General features: G+C 43.6%; 1 long non-coding RNA gene across 1 annotated transcript; it reads right to left on the reverse strand.

The window, feature by feature from the left end:
- Positions 1 to 1,904: 1,904 nt before the first annotated feature.
- On the reverse strand, positions 1,905 to 13,843 carry LOC132540247 (uncharacterized). Its single transcript, XR_009551452.1, has 2 exons — positions 13,756 to 13,843; positions 1,905 to 2,390 (listed from the first exon to the last, which is right to left on the reverse strand). It is a non-coding gene; the product is annotated as an uncharacterized LOC132540247 (long non-coding RNA).
- Positions 13,844 to 14,943: the final 1,100 nt, after the last annotated feature.

The following is a 14,943-nucleotide window of genomic DNA, read 5'->3' on the forward strand; positions in this document are numbered from 1 at the left end:
ATACATACTAAGTTTTCTCTCCTTATTTTATACATACCAATGCATATCTATTGGTATTTTCATTTCAAAAGTTGCTTCATGTCCATTACTTAAATCCTGCCAGAAATGTTTCAAAGAAACATTAGCACTTAGACATTAAAACCAAGCAGTGACCTGCAGGCCCCACCTTACTACACTGACTTAAAATTTTCAGAGAGACCATTTAATTAGAAAAAAAAAATTCTCCTTTTTCTTTCTTTTCTTCTCCATACCCCTCCCCCTCTAGGCTGTCTCCTAGGACCAGGAAGTTTATATGTAAACAGAAGCCGTAATCAGACCCCTGACCTCCTCTGGGCTTTCAACCCAGTGTTTCCACAAAGGGATTAACCCCAAATACCAACTTGCTCTCATAGGCAAAATTGTTCCTGTGGCGGGCATCACCAAAGGGTTTTCTTCTCCAGGCTTTCACATTCACCCTGCAAATAAGGTCTTCTCAAAGGAAAGCTTAAAGGCAGCCACTGGAAAGCAAATTGCTGGGCAGGCTGGAGCCAGAGGGTTGCTGAGAATTCTCTGGGCACTCAAGCCCCATACTCTCTTCTCCACTGGCAAGCAGAGTGGTCAGAAGCTTCTAGACTCATGGGTGTTGTGGGAAAGGGTCGGTTTGGGTTGCTTGGTTTAATCATACGTCCTGCTGTGTGTGTGTGTGTGTGTGTGTGTGTGTGTGTGCGTGCGTGCGTGCGTGCGTGCGTGTGTGTGTGTGTGTGTGTGTGTGTATGTGTGTGCCCTGTCTGCAGTTGCTCCTCACAGGGAGTCCTGGGTATTTCTAGATAAGAGTTCCCTCAGGGGAACTGGCAGGGAGCAGCGTTTTGGGGATGAGGGTTTCCACCTCAGAGGAGACTGGAACAATAGCATGGCCTGTTGTTATGGAGCCACGGCTGTGCACCTACAGGAGGAACGTGTGCAAATCATTCCTTTATACTCTTGGCTGCAGGTCTCAGAATGTCACTTGGGAGAAAACGCTTTGAACTGGGCATCAAGCTCTGGGCTGGAGTCCAAGTCAGTTCTAAAAGCAGTCACAGCTTCCCTGGTCCCATGCTTACTGGGCAGAATGACTGAAAGAGGTGTATGTGTGGCGGGGAGGGGGGTCATTTCTGCATGTCTTTCTTCCCCCAAGTTTGTCCCCCCACCGTGCCTGAACAGCCCTGGCCTAAACCAGGGCAGAGACAAGACTAGATGCCTTTTTATGACAGAATACCCTCTCCCCACGGGACCCCCCCATAATTCTCACCAGAGAGACAAAGTATCTGTTTTAAAAGCTCCATGTGGCATGGCCAGAAAGTTCTTGTGTCATTAAGAGAGGGCTGGGGGTGGGAAAAGGGCTCAATGAGGCTACTTACTTAATAGTTCCTAACAGCTGTGGAAAGTTTGATGCCGCAGGAGCACCCAGACAGAAAATTAAAAAACTAATAAAGTCCTCAGTGTGGGGGCGCTGGCATGAGGACAGCTCCACTTCTGCAGACACCTAATAAAGAGACATTCCAGGACACTGGCTCATAGGGGGTGTCTGCGGGGGTCACAGGATCGGGGGAAAGCCAGCCATGGAAACAGAGCAGTTACTCATATTGCTGTGGGGAAGGGCCAGTAGCTTCTTGCCCCCCCCCTTCTCCCCCTTCATTTTAGAGAAACGGGAGGCTGATCAGGACCAAAAAGAAAAAAAGAAAAAGAAAGAAAAATAGAGGCAGGGGTTGGTTTCAGGAACCCTCCAGGAAGCCATCATGGGCAGACTTGGGGTGGGAGGCTGATGTCTGAAACTTTCAGCAACAGAGATCGGTGGGATCACACCAGAGGAGCAATGAGACATGGCGCTGGGGTGGATTGAGGTGGTGGTTGGGGCTTGGGAACAGCAGAAGAAGGGGCCTGGAGAATTGAGGTTTACCCAGCTGGATTTTATTAAATGCCCTCCTCATGGCAGGTCACCCCCCATGGGGTTTTCACTGCTGTTGCTAAGTCATTTTGGACCAGAGTCACTTGAGGTCTGCTAGGTCATTCTATTGCTGGCTGGCATGCTTGGCTCTCAGAGACATTGGTGCTGTTTGCTTTGATTCTCCAGGGGAGCCGTGTAGACGTGCAAAAGGTACAAGGACAACTGGGAGATTAAACTCATTAGTTAGCAGTGGGGATGTACCAGTCTTCCCAAAGCGTTACTGTGCTTGTGCCAAAATGAACAAAGGAGGCTGTTGAGAGTGTAAGTGAATATGTCAGGGTTCGATCCCAGCAATGCCAACCTTGGTTGGGGTGGAGGGGCAGGGGAGAGCTTCAACACTGTAGTAAATTTTAGTAAATTTCTCTCTCTCTCTCTTCCATTCTTTGTATGAAAATGTCAGCTCAGAGTAATGAAGTCCTGGAGCCAACTGGGAAAAAAAAAGTGAAATGTCAGACAGAGAAAGAGAAATATTGAATGATTTCACTGTAAATATGGAATGTGAAAAATAAAAAATGAAATTCATAGACAAAGAACAGTAGTCACCAGTGATACAAAGGGGGAAAAAAAAACAGCGTAAAAAGGAAAGAGTTGGTTCCATTTCCTAATTTCACATAAAACCTGGGAGTACAGATTTTGGGAAAGACCCAATTCAGTTCTCATTTTCCAGGGGATATGGTGGCAGGTTTGCAACTGGCAGAAGCCAAAGCCAGGCCTCCTCACAGTAGTAGTTAGAGCTGGGTGTCCTTAGATGCTTCAAAAGAATACAGTTTCATGCTGTGCAAATTTGTGAAATAACTTTTGCACACCCGCCTGGAGGGAATTCCTGTACACACTTCTAAGGAGGTGTTGGTGTGATGGAAGGAGAACTGGAAAGCAGGGGCCTGAGCCTAATTCCAGGTGGGATGCTCTGGCCATGGAATGTTTGGGAAATAAAAAAAAAAATTACTTGCTCTGGGTGGGCCTCAGTTTCTTGGATGAAGAGCTGACAAATGACTTGTAAGCCCCATGGATTCCACACGCTGTGATTTCATGAGGTTAGAAGATTGGTCTTTGTATTGGAGCCCTGGCTCTTCTGTGTTTTTCTTACGCCTTTTCCTTTAGCTGTGGCTTGGCAGAGGTGGACCTGCAGCCCCTGGGTGTGATGCAGGAGAGAGCTGTGGTTATGTGAGTAGAATGAAATATGGGCTTTGGAGCTCTTAAGTTCAGAAACTCTTTCCTAGATTTTTAAATTTTTTTCTTGAGTTTTTTTTTTCCCCATGAAAACTCACCCAAATGAAATCAAAGACCAATGTTGTCAGTAGGCTTCTAGGAAGGAAATCTGTCTGAAGGAAGTCTGGGGAACTCAGATTTATTCTGGGAGAATCTAGATGTATGCTTCTTGAGTTTGTTTATAAGAGATAGCTAACTAGCTAGCTACCAGAGCACTGCCTGGGATTAAACCTGGGACTACAGATCTTCAGGCATAAGTTTTTTTTTTTTTTTTAAACCTAATGATCATGTTGTGTTCCCAGTTCATTTCTCACATTTTGAAGTACATAAGTATCATTTGAAGTTCTTGTTAATTCCAGATTCTAACTCAGTTGGCTTGGGGGTGAGGTGACGTGTGGGTCTGTGCCTTTCCAAATGAGTTCCCAAGTGTTGATGTCAGCCTCTGGGCTGGACTGTTAAACAGCAAGACTGGATCATTCCAGGCTGGCAAAATAGCTCACCTGGACAGTGGGCTTGCTTTGTGTTGTGTGTGACTCAGTTTGGAACTTTGCTCCTCACTACATTGGAGGAAGCTTTATTGTTGTCTTTTCATCTCTCAGTCTGTTTTTCTAGGTGAAATAGAATTGGCAAGGCCCTAGTGGGGGGTGGCGGTGTATGTGTGTGTGTGTGTGTGTGTGTGTGTGTGTGTGTGTGTGTGTGGTAGGGGGATGCGGTGGGATTAGATCATCCTAACTCGGACTGCTGGATCAGACCATAGCAACTGGCCTCTCCATGTGGGCCTGGCTAGGTCTGAGGTTCAATTTAAGCCCAGAAGAAACCTGAGTGGTCATGTCATGTATTTTTAAAGCTATTATTATTTCAGTCATGTGAAATTGCATCACATAAGAATGAGATAGAGGGCCGGGTGGTGGTACACCTCGTTTAGCCCATGTGTTACAAAGCGCAAGGACCAGGGTTCAAGCCCCCAGTCCCCACCAGCAGGAGGAAAGCTTTACGAATGTGTCTCTCCTTCTCTATATCCCTATTTCTCTCAATTTCTGGTTATCTCTATCTAATAAATAAATATAATAAAATTTAAAAATATATATATATGGATGAGATGGAAAGAGAGGCTGGAACACTAAGCCTGCACATGCGTTGTCAGCTATCTAACCTGTGCTCAGCCAGTTGAATTATTTCCCAGGTCACCACAAGGTCAGCTCTTAGCATAGGGAATCCTGTTCTTCCGGAAGTTTGGTTGGTCTGTCATATCTGGCTGTGAATCCCCTCATTATGTTGCTTCTCCCCTTTGCTACCTGACACCTGTGTGATTCTCTGTCTCTCTGGCTTCGCCTTTCTCTTGGTCATTATCTTTCTTTGTTTCCAGGAGGGAGAAAAGGAAGATTGAGCAATAGGATGAGGAAGAAAAATGCATCAGTTAATTAGAAAGCTATAATATGAAATTAAATGAGCCCCCATAGGTTGGCTCGCTAACAATATTTTACTACTTAGCAAATCTAGAACTAGTATTTCAGCTAATGAACTGAAAAATCGTCGAATACACTCTCTTCCTCCTCTTCCTTCTCCTTTCTTCTGGCATCTCTGTGACACACACATAGACACACACACACACATATTTTAAGATAGAAAGGGAAAAACAGAAAGACAAGTCAGTTCTGTGGAGACTAGGTTCAAACCTACTCCTTATGTATGACAAAGCAAGCCCCCTCATAGCTGAGCTATCTCCCTGGCCCCAACACACCTTTCTCTATTGAGCCACACATCAGCGCCACCTTCCTCATGCCATCCAGGCACCCACAGCCTTGTCTGGAAGAGGAGGTGATTTTTCTGACAGTTGTGGAGGTGGAAATGGCAGAGGGGCATGCCTCAGGAAGACTCAGTCTGGGCTGAGCCATGGGTGGGCATTGGGGAACTGAAGCCTGGCGACTGAAGGCAGGGTGAGTTCTGTTTGGGCTGACCCCTGGCTCAGAAACAGATTTGGATTCACTTTGTGTGTGCAATCTGGTAAAGAATTGAAACTTTGGTCAGCGAGGTAGCTCACCTGGGAGCATGTCTGCTCTGGTTCCAGTCCAACCCTCACCACCGTGGGCAGGCTTCAGTGCAGTGATGTCTTTCCCCCTCCCCCTTTGTCTCTAGCTTCTGTTTTTCTCTTTCTCTGAAAAAGTCAGCCCAGAGCAGGGAAGCTCTAGTAAAGAAAAAAAAAAAGAAAAAAAAAAAAAAAGGAGAAGGAGTAGGAGGAGAAGAAGCAAAAAGAGGAGGAGGATGATTTTAGTCCTGTATTTGGTTTGTGTGAGGTCTACTGTGGAGACTTATTAGGGCTGCAGTTTCCTTGGCCTCACCCTGAGATTTTAGTCCAGCGAGTCAGGACTAGAAGATTACAGCTGGAGACATAGCTCACCTGGTAGGGCTCATGTCTTGCCATGTGTGGGGGCCAGGTTCCAGTTCTTTAGCCACCTGTGAGTGTCACAGCATGTGGGAAAGTTCTCTGTCCTTACCTTTCTCTCCTCTCTATCTTAATGTAAATAAAGATGTTGACCCAAGAATAATTAAATTTTGCATGGGCAAGGCCCCCTCCTTAAGTAACCTAACCTAAGCTAACCTAATCTAACTAACCAACAACCAACAACTTAACTAACTATATTTATATTTAAAAAATATTTATTTATTTAATTTATTCCCTTTTTGTTGCCCTTGTTGTTTTATTGTTGTAGTTATTGTTGATGCCATTGTTGTTGAATAGGACAGAGAAAAATGGAGAGGGGAGAGGAAGACAGAGAGGGGGAGAGAAAGATAGACACCTGCAGACTTGCTTCACCGCCTGTTGAAGCAACTCCCCTGCAGGTGGAGAGCCGGGGGCTCGAACCAGGATCTTTATACCAGTCCTTGAACTTTGCGCCATGTGTGCTTAACCCGCTGCACTACCGCCCGACTCCCATAACTTAACTATAATAAGGTTGAGCAGCTCCCCTGTAGGAAACTCACACATGGCTATTTTAATTTTATTTTGCTATCTCTCTATTGGTTAGAGACAGAGATAAATCAAGAGGGAAGAAGGAGATAGAGAAGGAGAGAGAAAGAGAGACATCTGCCACACTGCTTCACCACTTGTGAAGCTTCCCTCTTGAAGGCAGGGACTAGGGACTTGAACCTTGGTCCTTGCACATGGTAACATTTTCACTCAACCAAGTGCTCCACAGCCTGGCCTTAGATGCTATTTCTTTTGTAGAAATCATAGAGAAGGTCTCAGTGGCATCACCCCAAATCCTTCACCACCAGGGGATTTTAGCTTCCCAAAGAACTGGTTAAATGAGACTCGGGTGTGGGTGGCTTCTCTAGACACCACACGGCTCTTCTCTCTCTTTGCCCAACTTGCTTTGTTTGCTGTGGTTTAGTTGTAGGGTCAGATGGGCTTGTCTCTTAGCTCGACGCTTACTTGTGGTTGTGGCATTGGATGAGTGTCTCGGGGGCTATAGCTTCTCTGGCTCAAAATGGGCACAGTCACATGGGATTGGAAGCTCATGGGAACACTGAGTGAGGCATGTTGTCCCTTGGCAATGTCACTTCTCTGTACATTGAGAAAGTTTCTCTGAAGTAGGGATGTGAGGAATCTAGGTAGCCAGTGGGCTTCTCTTTCTGGCAGCTTTTCCTACTTTCCTTCCCTGGTGTAACTAGAACTTCAACCTCTAGATTTTATGTAAGTATCAAATTTATGGCGTTGGTTTTGTAGAAGGTTCCAACTTTCTGGGTTGATGATTACAGTGGTTTTCTTGGAGGCCATGTGCCTTCTCTAAAGACTTTTCCTGCTAGTCCTGTGAACTAAAGGAGGCTGTTGTTTCTGCTTTTCACTTTACTCTCACATAGAAGAGGGAGCAAACCCATCCTGTGCTACCCCATAAGGCAGAAGAAGCACCAGCAGGCAGACACATGAGAAGGTGAAATTACATCTGGAAATTGGAACTTCCTAATAGTTAGAATGACATCCTTGATGGGAAACTTTTGCTGGTTTTACATTGCCTGCCAGGGCATGCTCAGACTTCTCTGTTTGCTTTTCATGGCCCCATCATGTAGCCCTAAAGACTTTGTTTATTTTGTATCCTCTCCCTAAGAAACTCAAATCATATGACTTTAGTTCAGTCTTGTGATGAGCTCACTTCTACCCAGATTTCCAGCCTGGTTCTTCTCTGCACCACCTGCAGCCTGCGAAGCCATCTTCTCATTGCTGTACCTTCAGGAAGTACTCTTGGGCATCCATCAGTTTTTCTATAGCCTCATTACTCTTTCCTTCTTTCTTATTTCTGCTTGCAGAAACATGATCTAGCCTTAAGAAGTTAAAAGCTAAAGCAAACAAAGAAATCCCAACAACTCGGAAGATACGACACCTTCTCATTTCTAGCATTATCCCCAACTTTTGACCAGGACACATTGCTTTGAAATATTTCAGGGTTTATAGTTATAAGAAACCTTTTCTAGGGCTAACAAAATAGCTCAATTGGATAGTGTGCTTGCCATGTATGCTCAACGCCCCACCACATTGAAGAAAGCTTTGGTGTTGTGCTGTAATCTCTCTCTCTCTCTCTCTACTGTTCTGTCTCTGTCTTAAGAGAGAAATCATTTATAATCATTTTATTTATTTTTGTTGTGTGTATGTGTATATATGTGTGCATTAGAGAGGAGGAGAGAGAGACAGAGAGAGAGAGAGACTAGAGTGTCACACCATCACTTTCTGCAATACTGGGGATGAACTTAGGTCTCAGCATGCAGTGCATATCCTCTCCCACTGAGTCACCTTTGTGATCCTCCAACTAACACATATACTCAGTCCAGGATATTTCTTCTTTCTTCATACCAGCAATGAAACCAGAATCTGGTTTCCACCTATGGCATTTTACTGCATTTGACTGATCATGTTTCTACCTACTCTTCAACCCATCTAGCAACATCTTTTGTTAAAGTACACTTAAGATATCAAATACATACTCAGCAGTCTATAAAAGACATCTTGTAAGATTTATCATACTGTGAGAGAGTATGTTATATAGTACAAAATGAAAAAAGCAACAACTGTAGTCTTTGTGGATGGAGGGGTAGAGTTCTAAGTGACTAGGATTTGGAGTCAGAAAACCCAGGCTTGAGCCTTGAATTGGTTACCAATGAATCTTGGGACTCTGGTCATGTTATGTTCTTCACACAAGCAGAGCAATACCTTGAGAGAAATGGGATCAAATACTTGAAAGCATTAAAAGAAATATACACACAAGGGACCAGGTGGTAGTGCACAAATTAGAGTACATAGGGACTTGGGTTCAAGTCTCTGGTTCCCACCTGCTGGGAGAAAGCTTCATGAATGGTAAAGCAGGGCTGCCCATGTCTCTCTGTCTCTTTCCCTCCCTATCTCCCCCTTCCCTCTCAGTTTCTTTGTGGTTCTATCCAATAATAAATAAATAAAAAGATTAAAATACACACACGCACATGCGCACACGCACATCCTTCTGGTGCTTTTCTCCTTAGTAGATTGGAGCCATGGTCTGAAAGATATTTAATCAGTCCTCATTGGTTGGATATTTATTTGCAATGAATGTCAAAAGAGGCTGAAAAAGACAAAATGGAGTGGTAGACTAATTAAATACACTATTGCCACCTCCTTTGATTTTTATGTTCATAAGATTTCTTTGACCTTGTAGAATTATAGCCTAGAAAATGTCAGATTCTATTAACCATTTTCACACTTTCTCTCATTTTCCCTGATTTTAATTTAAGTAATTTATCTTGATGATTGTAAATAATGCAGCTATGAACATAGAGATCCCTTCAGATTAGTGTTTACATGTCATTTGGCGAAATCCCACCAGTGGTATTCACTGGGTTATAAGGTAATCTCATTTTTTTAATCTTTAAAGTTTTACTTATTTTATTTATTATTGGATAGAGACAGAGAGAAACAGAGAAGGAAAGGAGAGATAGAAAGGGAGAAAGACAGAGAGACACCTTCAACTCTACTTCACCACCCGTGAAGTTTTTTACCTACGGGTGGAGATAAGAGGTTTGAACCCAGGTCCTTGTGCACTGTAGTGTGTGTGCTTAACCAGATGCACCACCGCTTGGCTCCAGGACCCTCATTTTTCTTTGTTTAAAGACTCTCCATATAGTCTTCTGAAGGGGCTGCACCAGTTTGCATTCCCACCAGCAGTGTAGCAGAGTCCTTTTTCTCTGCAACCACTTGACCTTTTGGACACTCAGTGTCCTTCTCTGAAAATGGGGTTTATGCAGATTAAGTTAGAGAGACAAGTGAGGGCAAAGAGGAATTTGCCTACTTTTCCTAGGGACTCAACAAAGCTTAGCTGCTTCTCTTACCTTCCTTCCCCCTCCCATAAGAGGGCTTTGATGAAGATTACTTTTCAATGACGTCACTGAATCTCATGTTTAGCTGGTAAGTTTTGTTTGCAACTGTACCCTGGTGTTTCTCACACCTGAGTGAGCATTGGAATTCCCTGGAGAGCTTCAGACTCAGATGATCTGAGGTGGGGCCTGGGAATCTACATTTCTGACCAGTTCCCAGATGCTGCGGATGGGTTGTGATGCTGCTGGCCAGGCTTTGAGAAACTCTCCCTTTGTTTTGCTTGGCTCAGGCCAAGCCCATTGCTTACAGGAGGCCCATTGCCTCTCCCCTGCTGAGAGTCCCCTGTGGTTCTAGCTACACAGAGAGGTTCTTGTTTTCAGTCAGGTCTCTACCATAGTGGCAGAGAGGAATGACAAAGGCTCTACACCAGTCATGGAAATCTTAGTTCCAGGGGGTTGGGCAGTAAGCACAGTGGGTTAAGCGCACATGCGCAAGGACCAGTATAAGGATCCCAGTTCGAGCCCCAGGATCCCCACCTAAGGGGGGGGGGTCACTTCATAAGTGATGAAGCAGGTCTGCAGGTGTCTTATCTTTCTCTCCCTCTTTCTGTCTCCCCTCCTCTCTCGATTTCTCTCTGTCCTGTCCAACCACAACATCAATGGCAACAATAACAAGGGCAACAAAATGGGAAAAAAATGGCCTCCAGGAGCAGTAGATTCATAGTGCAGGCACAAAGCCCCAGCAAGAACCCTGGAGGCAAAAATAAATCTTGGTTCCACTGGTCATTGATTGACTTGAAGCCAGGCTTTTTTCCCCCTATTATCTTTATATGTTTATTTATTTATTGGATGGAGACAGCCAGAAATCAAGCAATAAGGGGGAGACAGAGAGAGACAGAGAGACACCTGTAGCCCTGCTTCACCACTTGCAACGTTTCCCCCTGCAGGTGGGGACCAGGAACTCAAACCCAGGTCCCTGGGTATTATAACAGGTACACCCAACCAGGTGCATCACCACCTGGCCCCCACATGGCATTTAAAAAGATATGAGGAACTGTATGGAATTGTACTCCCCTTATCCTATGGTTTTGTCAGTATTTTTTATTTTATGAATAAATTTTTAATTTTTTAGTATTTATTTTCCCCTTTTTTGCCCTTGTTTTTCATTGTTGTTGTAGTTCTTATTGTTGTTGTTATTGATATTGTTGTTGGATAGGACAGAGAGAAATGGAGAGAGAAGGGGAAGACAGAGGGGGGAGAGAAAGATAGACACCTGCAGACCTGCTTCACCGCTTGTGAAGTGACTCCCCTGCAGGTGGGGAGCTGGGAGCTCGAACCGGAATCCTTATGCCAGTCCTTGTGCTTTGAACCACCTGCGCTTAACCCACTGTGCTACTGCCCGACTCCCAAATTTTTAAAAATTTAAAAAAATAAATAGATGTGAGGGTGAATGGGCTGAGACCCCAAGGACAGGGCCTTGGCCCGGCACTTCTCCCTGCATGTACATAGACAACTGAAGCCACAGTGGCCATGATATGGCTGAGAAGGAGAGAACCCACATAGCAAGTGTCACTGCGGAAACACAGAAAGGCCTACCTACAGAGGGGAGCGCTTCATGAGAGGTGGAGCAGTGCTAGTAGCTGCTGCCTCTCTCTCTCTCTCTCTCTCTGTCTCTCTCTCTGTCTCCCTCTCTGTCTCTCCTCTCTCTCTGTTTATTACACTCTATCCAAAAATAAAAAAAAGAAAGAATGAGATGAAGGAAGGATGAAAGAAAGGGTCTTCCTGAACAGTGGTGTTATGCAAGCACTGGATACTAGTGCAGGTGGCAAAAAAGAAACTGAAGAAAAGAAAAGGAGAGGAGAGGAGGGTGAAGGGAAGGGAGGGGAGAGAAGGAAGGGAAGGAAGGGGAAGGAAGGGAAAGGAAGGAAAGGGAAGGGAGGGGAAGGGAGGGAAGGGAAGGGAGGGGAAGAGGAGTGGAAGGAAGGGGAAAGGAAGGGGAGGGAGGGAAGGGGAAAGGAAGGGAGGGAAGAGGAGGGGAAGAGGAGGGGAAGGGAAGGAAGGGAGGGAAGGGGAGGAGAAGGGAAGGGAAGGGGAGAGGAGGAGAGAGAAGGGAGGGGAAGGAAAGGGAAGGGAAGAGAAGAGAAGGGGAGGAAAGGGGAAGGGAGGGGAGGGGAGGGGAAGGGAAGGGAAAGAATGGAAAAGAAAACAGAATTTCCATAGGCATTAGTGGGCTATATGTGCTGGACTTTTCCTTATGTGAGAAAAATGTTTTATTTATGAAATCTCCATAATCTATTTTATTTTGTTACTTACAACCAATTTCTAACTGATATAACCTAAGAGTTCTCAGATGTTGACAGCATAGGATATACTGACCCATTTTATCAATGAATATGCTGAAGATCAGAAGAAATGAAGATAGGCATTGTGTATTGTGATAGACTTTAGATTCAATGTAGGCTTCCTGATTATAAGCCCTTGGCATTTCCCACTAATCTATAAACCTGTAGCTCAGCCATTCGGATTATTTCCTCGCTCTCTCTCTCTCTCTCTCCATATATATAATATTTATTTTGGTGTAGCTATATCCTATGTATTGGGTTGGAAAAGTCACGATATAGTTTTCTAGACAAAAATGTGCCATGACTTTTCCAACAGCCCAATACTTAGTGATAAATGTATGACTTTTTGTTTTTACTTTTCCCTTCTGTTAATGAAAAAGGAATTGGTAAGTACCTATCTGCCCTGGATTTTATTTCTGCTGACTTCTTATTGTTATTCATCATTATTTTGTGTATTTATTGGATAGAGATAGTGAGAAATAAAGAGGGGAGGGAGGAGATAAAGTGGGGGGAGGGAGCGAGAAAGAGAAAGAGAGACCTTTGCAATACTGCTTCACTGCTTGTGAAACTTCCCCCTTGTAGATGTGGATCAGAAGTGTAAACCTAACCTCAGTTTTTGTGCATTATAACATGTCTGTTCTACCAGGAGCATCACTACCTGGCCCCTGTCATTCATTATTAATTTTCAAGTAAAAACTCCAATTATACTCACATATATTGTATATGAATCTTTGGACTGTATTCTTTCTTTTTTTTAAGAATTAAAAAATTATCTTCATTTATTTGATAGAGATAGTCAGAAATTGAGAGGAAGAGAGATAGAGAGAGGAAGGGAGACAGAGAGATGTCTGCAGCACTGCTTCACCACTTGTGAAGCTTTCCCTCTGTTGGTGGGGAATGGAGGATTGAACCTGGGTCCTTGTGTATTGTAACATGTGCACTCAAGCATGTGTGCTACCACCTGTCCCCTGTCTGTCTTTCTTTCTTTCTTTCTTTCTTTCTTTCTTTCTTTCTTTCTTTCTCTTTCTCTTCCTTTTTTCTCTCTTCTTTTATCTATTTATTTCTTCTTTTATTTTTAATGGAAGCATTGCATTTGTTCTATTTTTGTTCATTTTGTAGAAAATAGTAGTTTAAATAAGCTTTGTGTTCTACTTTACAGACACGGGTTTCATTTAAGCCACTACATTTTTGAAGACTTGAAGCTCTAATCAAGTAAAAATTATGGAGCAATATTAGAAATCTTTTAGAACAACCAGACTTAGAGTTCTCTACGAACCAATTCCAGTCTTTGACTTTGATATATCCCTTAGACCACCCACCCATTCATCATTCTGCGTCCCTCCCAGTTCTGCTACCTCAAGCTGTCAAACTTGCTGCAAATTTACTGAAGAGACCAGTCCTCAAACTGCACTAGTACACATTCTCCCACTTTCTTGTTAGGAGAGTGAACCAACCCATGGTCCTCTGTACCACTAGATTTTAGATCGTATCCAGGGATTTATGATGGGAACTAAATTGGTCACCATCACTAACAACATTTTCTTTACTACATGAAGAGGTATTATTGTTCCTCTCACTTAAATGACCGTAAGTATTCATTCACTTGGTAACTATCGCAAGTTCCATGTGTCACTACTACCCATTTATATAGCTACTGACCAATAGTTTATAAAAAACATTGCACAGCATTAAGACTGGGAAGTGTGGCACAGCGGAGAGCAAAACTGGGGCATGTCCATAAAATTGGTGTCTATATAAGCTGATGTACTTAGATGTGCATATTCACATGGGCTTTACCTGCTTTTCTCCCTAGTAGATGTTGACACAGTATGTGCACTTGTGAGTCTATGCTGTTGCTTTTGTGTTATCATGTTCTGGCTGGGGAATCTTGACTCCACATCTTACCATTTTCTTAGTGTGACTATCAGTCAATGTTTCCGTCACATGGTGGGGTCAAGGTATGGAATCACTTTGATGTGCTGCTTCCTCATCTGTCAAAGAAGAAGAGTGATAGATCTCTCTGTATCTGCTGTGAGCTTTGCTATCAGTCAGTCGGCATCTGATTGTCACTAGCAACTCTTCCAGTCATTATGTCCATCCTCATTTATTATTTATTTTTTAAAGTTAGTTTTTGTATTTTCTTTATTGGATAAAGATGTCCAGAAATTTTTCCAGAGGGAAAGGGATGATGGGGGAAAGAGAGAGAGAGAGAGAGAGAGAGAGAGAGAAAGAGAGAGACACTTGCAGCACTACTCACAAAACTTTCCCCCTGGAGGTGGGGACTGGGGGGCTCAAACCAAGGTCCTTGCACACTGGTATGTATTCAGCCAGGTGTGCCCCATATATATATATACTTTACCCCATATATATATACTTTACCCCATATATATGTACTTTACCCCATATATATGTACTTTACCCCATATATATGTACTTTACCCCATATATATATATATGTAATTTACCCCATATATGTACTTTACCCCATATATATGTACTTTACCCCATATATGTACTTTACCCCATATATATGTACTTTACCCCATATATATATATATGTACTTTACCAGAGCACTACTCAGTTCTGGCTTATAGTGGTGGTATGTAGATTGAACCTGGGGCTTGGGAGCTTTGGGCAGAAGAGTGTCTTTGCATAACCATTATGCTCTCTATCCCTGCATCATCTTCATTTATTGAGCAAAAGCATCTATGTTTGGTACTTTGGAGTAGGCAGAGGTTAAGAGAAAGATCTCCACTAAAATGTGTTCAAGTAAATGAAAGGCAACACAACAATCACATGATAGTGTTTATAAGAAGAGCAAGCAGGGCACTGGAAATGAGAGAAAGAGGCTTCTGACAAGAGAATCAAAGGAAGCTTCATGGTGGGGGTGGTCTCTGTACTGGACTGCTAAGCATCCATCAGGATTTGGGGGCTTGCATTGCATGAGAAACTGTGGCATAAACTATGGGGAAAGCTGTCTTTGCTTTGTGCCTGACAGACCAACACACTCACCTGTGAGAAGGGGATAAGACTGATCAACCAAGTCAAATCCTGTTAGGGCGTGAAAGAATTCCCCTACTCTTGGAATTTGT

Source organism: Erinaceus europaeus, chromosome 9 (assembly GCF_950295315.1).
Source record: "Erinaceus europaeus chromosome 9, mEriEur2.1, whole genome shotgun sequence".
NCBI lineage: Eukaryota > Metazoa > Chordata > Mammalia > Eulipotyphla > Erinaceidae > Erinaceus > Erinaceus europaeus.